Raw genomic sequence first — 16,359 nt, 5'->3', positions numbered from 1 at the left:
ACATATATGCACACACACATATGTGATATATATGTATGTAATATATGTAAATTATACTGTTATACTTCAATTTGCACATAAAGAATGTGAAATGTCTTCTCAACTCCAAGAAAATTCTTCATGATAGTGACCCAGACATTTAATATTACTATTTTCAGAGTACATGAACTAAAAGGAACTTTCTAGTAGAGAAGGCATTTGTATTTCTCAGAAACAAAAAGTATAGCAAGAAATCAGAGTATCATAAACAATTCAAGATCCTCCCCCATTTTTTTTACACATTAGGAAATTGTGCTTTATTCTTTTTCCCTAATACTTGAGAATATCTACTCTTAATAAGAGATAAGGTCATCTTACTTCTTAAGCTTAAAAAGTGTTAAAGAAACCACAATAGCAAACCCTTGACCTGGGTATAACTAAAGACTTCTCATTTGACATAAATATCACACATTTTTATAAAAGAAAAAAATGGTAACTTGAATCTTATAAAAACAATTATTCGCATTTCAAAACACAATGCTAAAGATGAAAAGGTAAGTCAAAGAATGGGAGAATATATTTGCAATTCATTCAGCTAACAAAGAGTTTATCTCTAGAAAAACAACCAAGCCAATTATGGCTCAATAACTAAGCAATCTAATAAAATGGACACATCATTTGAACAGACTTTTCACCAAAAAATATATATGAATAGCCAAGGAGCACACAAAAAACAACCAATATCACTAGTCACTAGAATACAAATTTAAAACAAAATGAGATATTACTATATACACATTAAAATTGCTAAAAGTTAAAAGAACAAAAATGCCAACTGTTGGTGAGGATGTGAAGCAATGAAACTCTCATATCCTATGGGAAGTGATGCCGAATATCGCCTCTCCTTTGGAACTCTACTTGGCAATTCCTTATTAAATTAAACCCACACCAGCAATATGAATCAGCATTCTATAATTGTCCAAAAAAAATGAAACATACGTCCAAAAACTTTAATGTGATGATGACAGCATTTTTCTTCAGAAGAGTTAAAAAATGAAAATAACCAAAATGGTCATCAGAAGGTAAATGGATAAATAAAATATGACATATTTACTCAATGAAATCCACCTTATATCAATGCGGGATTAGCTATTGATACAAACTAACAGAATGAATCTCAAAGTAATTCTTCCAGGTAAAAGAAGCCAGACACAAAGAGTACATTCTACATGAGTTCACTGATAGGAAATTCTAGAAAGGCAAAATCGTCTTGAGAAAATAGATCAGTGGTTACCTGGGGCCAGAGGCAAACAGTGGGACCGATCACAAAGGGGCATGAGCAAATTTGGGGAAGATGTAAATATGATTATATGTATATATGATGATGTTATGGCTATAGATGTCTATCAAAACTTATTGAATTGGATCCTTTAAATAGGTGAAATTAATTGTAAAGCATACTTCAATGAAGATAATTTAAAAACAAGAGAAGTAATCTCATTAGGACACCATTTAAAAACATTGGGGATCTTGGATTAACAAGTGGGATTCTGGATACTTACAGATCCTTAAATTTATTGGGAAATATTCAGAAGTACACAGTGTATCTAGATCAAATGTGAAATAATTCATGCAAAATATATTTGCTAAAGAAAATAAAGACATAAAGAAGTGTTTAAAATCATCAAGACATTTTAAAACACAATGAACCCGTGTTATTTAATTAGAATAAAATAAATTAAAAATATTTTCAAAGATATGATGGATTTGATTAGCTCATCTCCAACATCAGTAAAATCTGATATGGAAATCAAATGAGCCAAAATTGCCACAAAATTGAGAAGAAAGAAAAATACTCCAAGTACTGGGTTAAAATTCACAAGCCTAAGAAGAACAAATAAAAATTAGGACAAGCATTTTATCCTATATGCTATTCTTCTGGCACTCTATTGCATACCTAGTAATTCCTTTCTCCAATCCCTCCAGCCATATTCTGTTTCCCCCACCCAGAGTAAGTTTTGTGTAAGTACAAATAGTCACCAAGTTCTGCCTTATATCCAACCCAAAGGTGAGCACTTTGGGGAGCATCAGCTTCTCTCTTGCTTGTGCCATGCAGGTAGTAGCTAATTAATATTCCTTATGTTATTACTTCATTTTAGAAAATTATAGGCCAAGGAAGAATAACTGACTTAATAACACTTATTTAAACCTTCCAAATATATCTTGTCCATCAATGCACTAAACATGAAAGAACATTTGTCTTCTTCAAAAGAATGTTAAGTAAAGATATTTATGATCATTTTAGGCTACACAGAATCCAAACCAACTGCCATTTACACAGAACCGAATTTTAATTTTAAGGGGAGGAAGGCTGGCTTCTTGATGAAAAAAAAAATGTGCCAGTGTTGTATTGGTATTAAGTTGAAGTATGCTTTATTCCTTCTAAGATAAAGCTCCCAAAGGAAGGCTTTTAAAGGAGTTTCTGCATCTTTAACCTAAGAGGATGAAGACCTTGATCGGAAGAAAGGACAAAGCTAAGATTGCAGGGGAGAGAAAAGAATTGACAACAATCAATGTGTTGATGCCAGCTTAAAGAGGGTCACTGAGAGATCAGCATTACCTGCATCTGTTCCTTAATTAAAAAGGGAAAGATGACAGTGTCCACTACTCATCGCTATGGTAACATTTAAATATCAATTTTGACCAGCAGCCCATTCAAAAGCAAAGCCAAGTGAACGTTTCAGTAAATCCATCCAGGATGTAGGTCCCTTGAAAATATATATGTGGCAGAGCTACACATAAAGTCTTAAAAGCAAGACACGTGTTTATTTTCCTCAGGCATCCTGCAAATTAGAAATAGTCAAGAAAACATGCTAATGAACGGGAAGAATTAAATAAGATGTGCATGAGGAAAAGGCCTTTTTAAAAGGGCTCTTGTACAATTTTCACTGTTTCTCTATATAAGTTGTATTCCATTATCTTTTGCCTCTTACCATTTCCATGATGCAACTGCATCCAACCTCATTGTCTGACTGCCATTGTTCACTGTGTTCTATTTTTATTCTGCAGAAACATATTTCACTTCCACTAATTATTGTTTACCTATTTTTTTGTTAATTATAGATTTTCTATCCTTTTTTTTTTCTTTTCATCTCCTATCTCCTCGTCCAATTCATGCATCATCGTTACTGTCATCAAGGAATGTTAATTGCTGAAAAATGTGGTTTTTCTTTCAATAAATCAAGCAAAACTTACAGAACTTCTCATTACCTGAATGATGTAATATATCATTAATTCTGACAACAAGTTAGCTCTTATGTGTTCTGTAAGTATCTTTGTAAAATTGTAAGTTTAAACTTACATAATAGTAAGTTTAAAATCACATGATGCTTATTAGCAAATTAAGTAATCATATTCTCACAAAGAGAATATATACCATTATCTTATATTTCACCCAGCCTTTTATCATATCAGCAAATAATTATCAAATATGACTCAGATATACTATGCGTACAAAATATACCTTCCTTAATAAGAGTATTTCCCTCCACCAGTGTGTGACTACTTTATAAATAAATAGACAACTTTTCTTTCTGAATAATACCTCTCTCAGAACAGTAGCAGTTCCATGAACCAGCAAGGTATTGTACAATGAAGTGAAAGTAATAACACTGTTCATTCAAGCAATATAATGTTCTATTGGCATTGGGTTTATTATATGCTTATTATTAATATTATTATTACTTGAAGAAGGTCTCTATTGCTTTGTAACTAGCAGTATTTTAAGTTTTCCCCTCCTCACATTGAATTTATCTCTATTACCCTGATCCCATTTTCAATGTTCTTAACAGCTGCATATATGGAACCTGCAGACCTAATATTACATATAACTTTAGACAACCAAAATTAATCTTTATTTTCAAAGTTGCATTGTGTGTGTGTGTGTGTTTGTGTGTGTATCTGTGTATTTAAGGAAAACATCTTATTTTGAGACTATATCCTTAAACAGACCTGACATCATAAGTAATTAATTTTTATATCACAAATGTTCTTCACTTATTATTCTTGTTTAAAAAATTCAGATTCTAAGTTCAGGTCAGATCGATCGTAGCATCATGTTAAATTGTGACTATATTTGAACAGCCAATTTAAATAAAAGAAAAAAATAATTAATATCCTTTTTCTTTAAATAGTGTTCTGAAGACTATAAAAGCATCTCACCAACTTTTATTTAAGATATGGATCTTTTTCTAACTTTAAATATTATGCACTTCTACCACTTTCTGCCTCATTAAGACTTTCTAAAAAGGAAATTTAATCACTGGGAGTTCCTTTATTAAAAATAGTAAAGACAGTCTTGATCTTGTAAAACACTTCTCAAAGTGAGAAGCAAGTAGCAAAGTCTCACCCACAATCACCTGCTTCTTTATGCAAATCTCGAAGCCAGCTGCTTCTCATATCCACTAGGGGGATCATTACACAGTAAAAATAGATTGGTCTCTTTACAGGTGTTTTCTTGCTTTCTCACTTAATAGCACAAAGAAGAAAATTAGTTTTAAACAACAAAAATGATTTCAACAGAATAATGGTAAAATATTTTAAAATAATGAATGCTGAAAATTTTTTCATTTATTTTTAAAATCCACATTTGGAAACTAAGCCTAAACTCCACATTCTAATTTCTAAAATATAAAGGGAAAAGAAGAGTCCTTGAAAATAAAAACAAATTCAAATATGCTATAGCCATGGACTTACTCTAATGTTAATTTCATTAGTATTTTTCCTGATAATACATTGTTGGAATAATATTTGTTTCAGCATGTATTTTGTATACATATTCAGAATGTAGCAATGATATTTATATTTTTAAAAGCAATAAAAGTCATTTACTACATCCATTTGTGTTATGACCAATGGTCTTTCAACAGTTTTGTTCTATGGAATATTTAAGCAAGAAAATAGAAAATTTTCTAAATTAACTGTCTTGCTCCATCATCTTGCTAATGCCAATAAAGCCAATGCCAAAAAAAAATCTTGTGACAAAGTTTGTCTCTGCTTTTAATGAAGCCCAAAAAGCTGCTGTTGTGAAAAGAAACATTACAAAAGTCATAGAGGACAAGGCACAGTGATGCATGCCAGTTATCTCAGCGGCTAGGGAGGCTGACACAGGAGGATTGCAGGTTCAAAGCCAGCCTCAGCAACAGCACGTGATGCTAAGCAACTCAGTGAGACCCTGTCTCTAAATAAAATACAAAATATTTTTGTATTTTGTATTTTATTTAGAGACAGTGGTTGAGTGCCCCTGAGTTCAATTCCTAGTACCAAAAAAAAAAAAATTCATAGAGCATAACACCTTGATAGCCTAGTAGTGATCTAGATTAAGAGCATCTCTTATTTAGTTTTGTACAGTCAAGCTAGGTCTCCTATCAAGTGCCCATTAAATGTTTGATGAACAAATGAATGATTACCAGGAAAGAGACAAGGACAACCACAGAATTCACTATGATCCAGACATATGGAGAAATGATGCATTTTCAAATATCTCCATTAAAAAATATATAAGAAATGATGTGTTGGTGAGCATTGCCTTCCCAATTTAGATAATATGGATTTAAAGAATCCAGAGTACCTATTTTTGAAATTTTATACTAGGCTTGGGTTTTTCAACCTCAGCATTAACAGTTTGAGTCAGATAAGTCTTTATTGTGTGAGACTGTGACGCACATTATAAGAAAAATAGACACATCCCTGACCTTTGCTAACTAGATGCCAACAGCATCATCCAATTGGTAGAAGCAAAAACAAATGTCTCCAGACATTGCAAATGTCCCCTGGGATGGGGGTGGGGATTACCCCCAGTTGAGAACACTGCTCTAAGAAAACCACATTTCTAAACTTGATTCACCCAGAGAGATATGGGGAGGAGGGGGGAATCCTTTATGGAATATTTTAAATATTAGATAACATATCAAAGGGTAGAGTTTATACTTGTGCTGCAAGAAATAAAGGGGGTACACAATGTGTTCTGTGAGAATTGTATTAAACTATCCAACACTGCCACATCTTGATTTTACCCAGTCTGACCCTAGGCATGCATTAATTGCACTAATAACAGCATCGAAAATTATTAATTTGTTATTTCAACATATAACAAATTTTCATTTGTCATTGACAAATCTGTTATCTGTCTAGGTTAGCTCAAAACCAATGCTCATCAGATCCTTATCTTTCAAAGTTGGAAATGTTAATTATTCAGATTTTAGGCTGCCTTGTAATATCTACTGATTCTTAAAACTTTTATATTCCTCATGTGCAAACCACAAAACTTTTTTAAAAGCTTTTCTTCTTAAATTTTCGAATCTGGGGGTGGGGGTGAGGGAATTGCCATTAAACCTTGTAATTCTTCTTAATGGTAATTCTTCAGATATGTGATCAATCATGAGACCCCAGAAACTTTCTTTCCTCTTATTAATTATAACTTCAATCATTACCCATAAATTATTTTTTTCATTGACTTTTAATTATTTTATGTTAATACATTCTAGGTATCTTCTAGTCTCTGTACATCCTTTCTTAAGGGAAGAATCCCTATTTGGTTCAGGTTTGGTGAAGGGTCTTAACATCACTGGCAAGACATTAACAGTTCTGTTTTTCCTTCCATGTAAAATGAAGCTGATATTATCAATCATCACAGGGAATAAGGAACCACCATAAAATAGTAAAACTATCTTTACTATGGCTTAACAGCCCAATGTGTACAAAAATTCCAAGATGCTTAAGTGGTTTTGCTATGGAATGGATTTACAGATGGTAGGCTACTAACACTGGAAGAATTGATAATCTCAAAAATCAGAGTCTGACAAACAACAACCTGTATGCCTAATCTAATCTGTCATCTATATTTGTAAATAAAGTTTTATTGAAACACACCCGTGTTTATTCACTTACTATTATCTATGGATGCTTTCATGCTACATGAGCAAGGCTAACCCATTTGCAACAGAGATAGTCTAGACTTCAAAACCTAAAACATTTCCTCCCTGCCCTTTACAGAAAAGGTTGCTGACTGTTATTGGAGAACATCCAAGTATGCATCAACTAGAGAACATGTAGATGGAATGTCATTGATTTACACTCACATGCAGGGATATGGAATACTTCAAGGGACTTATTTCTGAATCACTGCTTTTATTTAGAAAGAATCAGTGGAAAGAACATTGTTCAAGGTTCTCCCCCAGCCCCTCAATATTTGTAAGTTTGTTCTCAATTTCCTTATGACGACTGAAAAGCATAAAAAAATTAAATCCTATAATTTATATTACTGATCTCCTACCTTTTCAGACCAAAAGACCCATTTTTTTAAATAAAGATTTTTATTATCCCATTACTATTCTGAAATGAAAGTCATAAATAATGTAAATTACTCAGATCCTGATTTCAACAAAATCAATATAATGTCCTAGCTGCAATACAAAGGAGAAAATAAAAGAGAGCAATCTATAATGAAATAATATGTATTTGAATATTTAAATGCTCAAATTGTCTTCGCTGGAAGAAAAGTGATCAAGTCCAACACTTGGAAATATATATAAAATCACCAAAACTCCAGAGCACAAAGAGAAGACTGATATAATTGGGTTGTTATTTGGTAATCAAGAAATAAGTGGCATTTTGAAATGGTAAACAACCCTTGGTAAAGTGAAGAACAAAATGAAATACACACTGTGTTGTACCATTTTTCTTTCATTTCTGAACAAACTAATGCATATTAATGTGTATAAAAATACTTTGTTTTAATATGTAATACCAAAGACCTTTGGTTCAAATAATGAACACTATACAATTTTTATTATTATACTGTGAAACCCAGGATTTATGGCTTTAAATTGTGGATATTCTTCTTCAATCTATCACAGATACCATTGTTATCACAACAAATAAAAGGAGAAGGAAAGAAAAATACACAACAGTGATGGTGACTTAATGGTCACTCAACAAGACCTTTTAACAGATTTTATATACAAGGAAAGACTTTAGAACAAAGAATGGGCTCTCGCTCTCTCTCTCTCTCTCTCTCTCTCTCTCTCTCTCTCACACACACACACACACACACACACACCTGTAGGGGATGCAGCTGGAACTTGAATCTTATAGAATATTCAAGATTTGGAAATGCTCGCTAATTTGGAGAGCAAGAAATAAGAGAGAAAACTTGACAACTTACAGAATCAAATCCCCACCCATGCAGCCCACTTCGCCACTGCATGCATATTAACTGGAATTCAGCAATCCAAAAAATACCCACACACACAAAAAAATATGAGGAGTTTTGCTAATGATATTGGCAACCGACACTCCCCCCCCCAAAAAAAAACAGTCTCTTTTTTCAAGGGTTGAGACATTATAGAATTATAGGGAACCATCCAATTCATCCTTCCCTTGAATGAAGCTTGCCCATTGAACAAACTCTGGCCAGATGTGTGGACATCAGTCTTGACAATTTTATCTAGGCAATCTAGAATCACCAAACATTGGTGGAAATTTTGCATCATGACAAGGAGTTACTAAAATTTTTTAAAACATCTGAAAGAAACACATTACTCATGGAAGAGAATTTTTTAACAAATTTCAAATAAATATCTTTAGAGAAACTTGAAAAGATATTGAATTTATAAAATAAGAACCTATGAAAAATTAAGTATTGAAGAAGAAAATGTACTTAAAATTAAAAATGGATGGGATGAAAGCTTTTTTTAACTTCAAAGATAAGCTTGGAGATTGTATTAAAACAACAGATGGAATGTATAAGATAAAAGCTATAAAGGATCCATACAAAAAGTTTAATATCTAAAAAGAGAGAATTGTATTTACTAGAGTAAGCACTATGCCAGAGAATTTGAAAAAAATTAAAGATGCCAAAAGCAAGTAACAAAAATAAGCAAATAAGAAGATAATTATAAATTCCATCATAGAAACCAAAGTGCTACTCAAAAAGGACATACAATCATAATTCACTGTTAGATATGTGGTCAAATGTTGCATGGTCAAAGCAATGTAAATACTGTTTACTGATCTTCATTTTCAGGATCAACCTACAGATAAATATTTGGCGGTCTAGTTATATTTTCAGAACTCCATTTTGTTTTCAGAATAGAATGCAAATATTATTATGTTTGACATTGTCAACATAAAAGTATGAATGGCAAAAATTAGGAAGTGGGAAGGTAGATAGCCAAGGAAAAGAACAGAGATGTAGTATCTACTCAAAAAATGAAAAATCAGAATGGACATTAATTGTGCTATTAATTAAAGGAATAAGTAGATTCCATCATTTTAAAGAACCAACAGAGAGATAAGGATGTTAGAGAGAACTCAATCTTCTGTTTCAGCAGGGATGCAATAGTGCCTAAATTTGATAAATTGAGGACCTGGGGCATATGCATAGGCATTTTCACATGTATTTGGCAAAGACTTTTCACATATATTTGGCATGAATTTGATTGGCAATCTCGTGAAGCCTCTGGAAATGTCCTCAAAATAATGTTTTAAATGTATAAAACATACTGTGATGAATTACAGATGAAATTAATTACATTGAAAAATAAAAATATTAAACAAATGTTTGATATAATATGCATTATTTAATGTTTTAAATCTTGTATGTATATTATGCTAATATTTTAAATGCTTTACTCAAAAATTTTAAAAGTGCAGATGTTATGCAACATATACAGGAGTATATGTCTCTCTCTACAGGTAAACATATATGTATATGTGTGAATGTTTTGTTTATGATATAGTAATACAATATAAAACTCCAGGCCCTACATTTTTCCAAACCCTATTTAATTATCTAAAAGTTAAAAAAAAAATTCAGCAAAGCAAAGGCAACAATTAAGAGTGAAGCGACAATCCACTAATTGGAAGAAAATATTTGCAAACCATCCATCTGATAAGAAGCTAATATACAAAACATTTAAGGACTCAAACAACTCTACAGGGGAAAAAAACAAATTACCCAATTAAAAATGAGCAAAGGATCAGAATTGACTTTAAAAAGAGAGATGAATTACTAACAGATACATTTTTTAAATGTTCAAAATGTACATGAGATAGTACCTCACAAAATACTATCAAAAGGACAAATGACAAGAATTAGACAGGATATGGGAACCCTGGTACACTGTTGTGGGAGTATAATTAGTTCAGATAGTTTAGAAAATAGTGTGTAGGTTCCTCACAAAACCAAAAATAGAAACATCAGCAACCCCACTTCTGGTTATGTATCCAAAGTATTGAAATCAGTTTGGGAAAGGGATAGCTACACTCTCATGGTCATTTCAATATTATTCACAATAGCCAGAATACGTAAGTGTCCATCAACTGATTGATGGATAAAGAAAAGGTGATTTGCCAGATAGAGCATTAATGTCCAGGATATATAAAGAACTTAAAAAGTTAGCACCAAAAAGAAACAAGTAACCCAATCAATAAATGGGTAAAGAAACTGAACAGACACTTCACAGAAGATATACAATTGTTTAACAATATATTAATAAAATATTCAGCATCTCTAGGAATTAGAGAAATGCAAATTAAAACTATACTGAGATTTCATCTCATTTCCAGTAAGAATGACAATTATAAAGAATACAAGTAACAATAAATGTTGGCGAGGATGTGGGGGAAACCTACACTCATACGTTGCTGATAAAACTACAAATTGGTGCAACCATCTGGAAAGCAGTGTGGAGATTCCTCAGAAAACTTAGAATGGAACCATCATTTGATCCAGTTATCCTACTCTTCAGCATATACCCAAAGGGCTTAAAAATCAGCATATTGTAATGAGGTGGCCTGATGTGGTCACATCAATGTTCATAGTAGCTCAATTCACAATAACTTAGCTATGAAACCATCCTATGTGCCCTTCAACAGATGAATGAATAAAGAAAATGTGGTATATATACACAATGGGATATTAACCATAAAGAAAAATGAAATCATGGCTTTTGCCAGTAAATGGATGGAACTGAAAAGTATGCAAAGTGAAATAAGCCAATCCCAAACAACCAAAGGACAAATGTTCTCTCTGATATGTGGAGGCTAACACACAATAAGGGGGCAGGTGTTAGAGAAGAATAGAAGTACTTTGGATTAGACAATGGGGAATGAAGGGAATGGAGGGTGATGGGAATAGAAAAGACAGTAGAATTAATCTGATATTACTTTCCTATGTTTGTGTATAATTTCATGACCAGTGTAACTCCACATCACCTACAACCAAAAGAATGGGAAGTAATACTCCATGTATTTATAATATGTCAAAATACATTCTACTGTCATAACTAAAAAGAACTAATAAGAACAAATAAAAACAATTAAAAATAATTAAAAAGAACAAATAAAAACAATTTTAAAATATTGTCCAAAAAAAGGTGGTTTATATACACAATGGCATAGAAGATAGTCTTTAAAAAAGAGGAAATTCTGTTATATGTGACAACATGGATGTATCTGAAGAATAGTATCCTAAGTGAAATAACCTAAGCATACAAACAACAAATACTATATGATCTCATCTACATGTGAAATCTAAAATGTTTACCTTATAGAAAGAGAGTAGAAAGAAGGTTACCAGGGGCTGTGATTATGGTAAAGAAAGCGAAAATGGAAGGTGTTAACCAAAGGATATAAAATTTTATTCAGATGGCAAGAATTAAATTTTTTTGATCTATTGTACCACCTGATGATCTTATTTAATAATTGTGTATATTTTAATATTGCTAAATAAAGATATTTTTAAGATCCTCATCACAAAAAATAAGTTGGTACATTAATCAGCTTTATAGAATTTTTATACAATTATCAAAACATCATATTGTGCCTCATAAACATACACAATTATTATTTGTCATTTAAAACTAATTTTTTAAAAACCAAATGCAAAATTTCCAGGCCCTTACCTTGAAAGCATTTTCACAGATAGTTCTCAATGCCTCAGTCATAGACAAGAAAATACTAATGGACATTAAACATCTTGATATCAGAACCATGAGATTCCTTCACATGATTATAGATCTTGGGAAAAAAATTAGAAAAACTCTATTCACCAGTAATTAAAATTACAAAATATATGAGGCAGGAAAATTCATCTGCAGAAGAAAGCAGAAATCATGGTCTTGGTCAAACTTGACCTTAAGTAAAATAGAATCTAACTGACTTTTCTTGTTCCTTCATAAAGCATCTATAGTATCAGGGAGGAAACCTTGACAGGAGAGCATTGGAATACCCACACCCAGTTACTGTGATGGGCATTTGGCAGATTGCATGAGGATGACGTTAACTCACACAAATGTGTTCCTGTGAAGACTAGTAATAGCTGACATTGTGCATGTGAAGGTTCTCTGTAGAGAAAAAAACACAATGGGGAATATTGGAGAGTTTGTTCTCACTTATAAGATGTATTCATGATGTGTCTTTAGTCATGTCTCTTAATCTTTTGGACCTGTTTTCTCGTGCCAAAAAATATTGAAATTATTCAGTAATATTTAGCCACATTCACTTCTAAAAACTGACTTTATTCAATGATTCAAGTTTAAATTGGTGTTTTGTTATTAACACTAGACTCTAAGAAACATTAGGTTGTTAGAAGGAATATTTCTACAGGAACGATGAGGTCAACTGGGACAATTCTGGGAAACTTCCTGTGGGTGATTAATATTCTGTATAACAAAGGACATAAAATTCCTTAGTCTTCATAAGTGAATAAAATGTTAAATAGAGGTTTCTCATTTCATAAACATATTTTGCATTATTAGAACTATTTATGATCAAGAATTGTGAGAAATCATCAAAAACTTAAGAGATATTATATTGCGTACATTTTAAACATGACCAGATGAATCACACATTAGGTGAAGCTTTACTTTTCAAATCATATAGAATGAATGCAGAAATTAAAAAATACCTTTGAACTTGACAGAATCATATCTTAAATGTAATGATATAAAACCATAATTTAGAGTGTTTAATAATCTACTCCACTCAATTTATCCTGATTTTACACTCTAATAGGGAATAAGATATTGAAGAATATTGGAAATAAATGAATTTCTTTCAAATATGAACAATTACTTCAGTGAATTTTAAGAACCTATTTTCCATTTTATGTATTATTAAAGAATACAGTATAAATAAAAAGGGGTTCAGAAAATAATGCACAGCTCAATGTCTGTGGCAATTAAACATATCTGTGAAATCCTATACACCAATCAAGAAATAAAGCATTACCAGCACCCAAAAGACCCTTTGCACTTCTTCCCTTCCAGGGTAACAACTATCTTTATAAATAGCATAAATCAGCCTTGTAGTTAATGTGCTTTCTGTAAGTGAACTCATACAATAATCAATAGTCCCCCTTATCCACAGGGGAAATGTTCCAAGACCCCCAGGGGATGCCTGATCCATGGATACTACCAAATCCTACATATAGTATGATTTTTCTATATGTAAATGCCTATGATAAAGTTTAATTTATAAGCCAGGCACAGAAAGAGATTAACAATAATTCCTAATGAAAGACTTAGACTTATAATAATTGCATTATTATCGTAATATGCTGCAATAAAAGTTAAGAATGCACTCACTTATGCACTCTCCCAAAATATCATAATGTAGTTACCCTTCTTTGTTGACCATGGGTAGGCAAAATGACAGAAAGAGAACCTAATGGTAATGGGGCTTATTGTGTATTTTTTTGTGTTCTTGGCTCACAGACTAAGCCCTTTTCTTGTGAAATTCCTATATAGTTGTGTACAGTTGTAAATAACACATTTTTATTGCTGTATAGTTTTCCATTTTAAGAATGAACTACAGTTAATTTACGCATTCCATATTTTCTGGGCATTTGCGTAGTTTCTCAATTTGGTCTACTATACGCAATGATATTCTGAACATTCTAGTACATATCTTTCAGTGAACATATGTATGTATTTCTGTTGGATACACACTCAGAAGTGGAACTGGAGTTACAGATAGAGATTCATATGTTCAATTTTAGTAGATATTGCTAAACAGTTTCCTAAGTGGATTTGCCAATTTACATTCTCACCAGCTGTGTATTAGAGTTCCAGTTTCTCCATATCCTCACCATACTATATATTTACTGTTTAATAGTCCTCTCCCTTTTAATTCACTAAACATTCACTGAGAACTTGCTAAATAAATCACTTTGTGTTGATCATCTTTTATAGACATAAATAGCAAAGATCCATAAAACAAAATGCTTTTATTATCCAAAATACATTTTCAAACTCTTCTTTTGCAACTACTCAACTTTCCATCACCGAGATGACAAAAGGCAAAAAGGTCATATTTGGAAGAAAAAGGAGGATATAGTTACACAGTATGATATGGCCTTCAAAAGTAAAGGCTTCAACATCCACTTATTATTCTAGGCAACCAACCTATCAGACATATTATTATCAAATAAAGAGATAATATAAAGAAGAGCAATAAAAATACAACATATCTGTAACTTTTCCTTATGGAAGATGACTTAAATGGATGCTCCAAAGACTTGATCTGACTCAGAGTTATGTTTTATATGGTCTCCCTTGGGGTTATATTGTGCTTTTTGAATAAACATTTAAAAATCAGTGAACAGCCTGACTTCTGGCTCGTCTTGAAAAAGTTTAAGGCTGGGCAGTAATGAACCTAACACATGAGAAAAAATTAACAGCTATCTCTGGTTAAACGGGTGCTTTCCAGATTCCCTTGTTCTGTAGAATCCCCTACCTCTATTGTCCCTAAAGTGAGATCTGGCACCAGAGCTGAAACAAGTACCAACTAGGCAAATTTGGGGATAGGTGAATTCTTATACTAAGATCAATTCACTCTTTGCATTACAATCCTCACTCTGGGGTTTAAATACTTTTTTAAAAGACACTTCATGTGTGACGTCAACATTTTATAGCAAGCCACCAAAGAGTTAGAGAATCTCCTGATTATAGATAGGCTTTTAAAGTGACTTATGACAAATCATAACAGATCAATGAGTGTACAGTAATGTGGGAGGGATCCTCTGGGCCAAGCAAGACACAGGAGCTGGGGTTCAGAGGGTCTCCCTTAGATGGAAGTCTCTCCTTCTCTTTTAAGAGTTATAAAACTCTAAATTGTTAAACAGCCCATCAGGAGTGTCTGTGAAGATCAAGGTCTGGCTCATTAAGAAGAGGAAGGTTATGATTCAGGATAGACTGCCATCATAGATTAAAGCATATTGTCACCTCAAGCAGTGTCCCTCAGGGGACATTACAGAAGTGAACTATAAGATCAAAACATTTAAAGATAAACTATATCTTATAAATATACCAGAAGTACAGCAAATCAGATATTAAGTTATTTAATAAAACAGATGTAGCTCCACTGACTCTTTAATTCATAATTTAAGCTACAATATCCTCTGGAATGTGTCAGTGAGGTGAACTATTATATTTTTTTTCTTATTTCAATTTCTTGCTTGAAAAAAGAGTTTCTTAATAGCAATTCCTATAAGTGAATTAGAGGTCAGCAGAACTCAACTACAGAAAAAGTGTTTGAAGGACACAATGTGATGTTAACTTGAAGTAATGTGATATTTACTTAAGGAGCTGAGAAACTGCTCTTGGGCTGCTGTGAAGCCATTAGAGGCAAGTTCAATGTCAGCGAAGGTCAAGGTTAAACATAAAGCTCACCAACAAAAGCTAAAACAGATTTGACCAATAAGTTTGAGTTAAAATCATTACAAGAGAGACAAGAAAAGCCATGGCCAGGTTCCCCTCTGACTATATCTCAGCTGGCTTCACCCAGATGGAAAAAAAAAAAAAATGACTGTTACATACATCACCTTCAGAACAACTTGGATAGAACCCATTTCTTCGCAGGCACTAGCATATGGATGGGTGTTTCTTTTGTTTCTTTGTTGAAAAGAAGTACTGGGACAGAAAGAACTCTATCCACGAATGCTAAGTAATCTTTTTAAAATGGTAACTTACTCAAAATAGCAGACAACACTACAAAACATGTCATTAGAACTCAGAAGTAGTTATAGCCAGAAAATCATTATTTTTTCATTTTAAGTTCTTTGAATTACACTGAATATGGAGACTAACTAGCAACATTAAAAAGCCCTTTCTCTCTAAATTATCTACAGGAAAAGTTTTATAGAAAAGTAACTTTCACTTGGGTCTTCCCTAACACTTTGCATTGATTCAAACTTACTTTGGGGGCATCCTTTGTCACTCAACCATTATGTGGTTGAAATTTGAATAATCATATAATTTATCTAAGAGAATCATAAAGAAGGTGAATATGATACTATACGTTGTAGAGTGTGCCTCT

Source organism: Urocitellus parryii, chromosome 5, assembly GCF_045843805.1.
Source record: "Urocitellus parryii isolate mUroPar1 chromosome 5, mUroPar1.hap1, whole genome shotgun sequence".
NCBI classification, from domain to species: domain Eukaryota; kingdom Metazoa; phylum Chordata; class Mammalia; order Rodentia; family Sciuridae; genus Urocitellus; species Urocitellus parryii.
The sequence above is the reverse complement of the archived record's forward strand: the minus strand, read 5'-3'. Positions refer to the sequence as shown.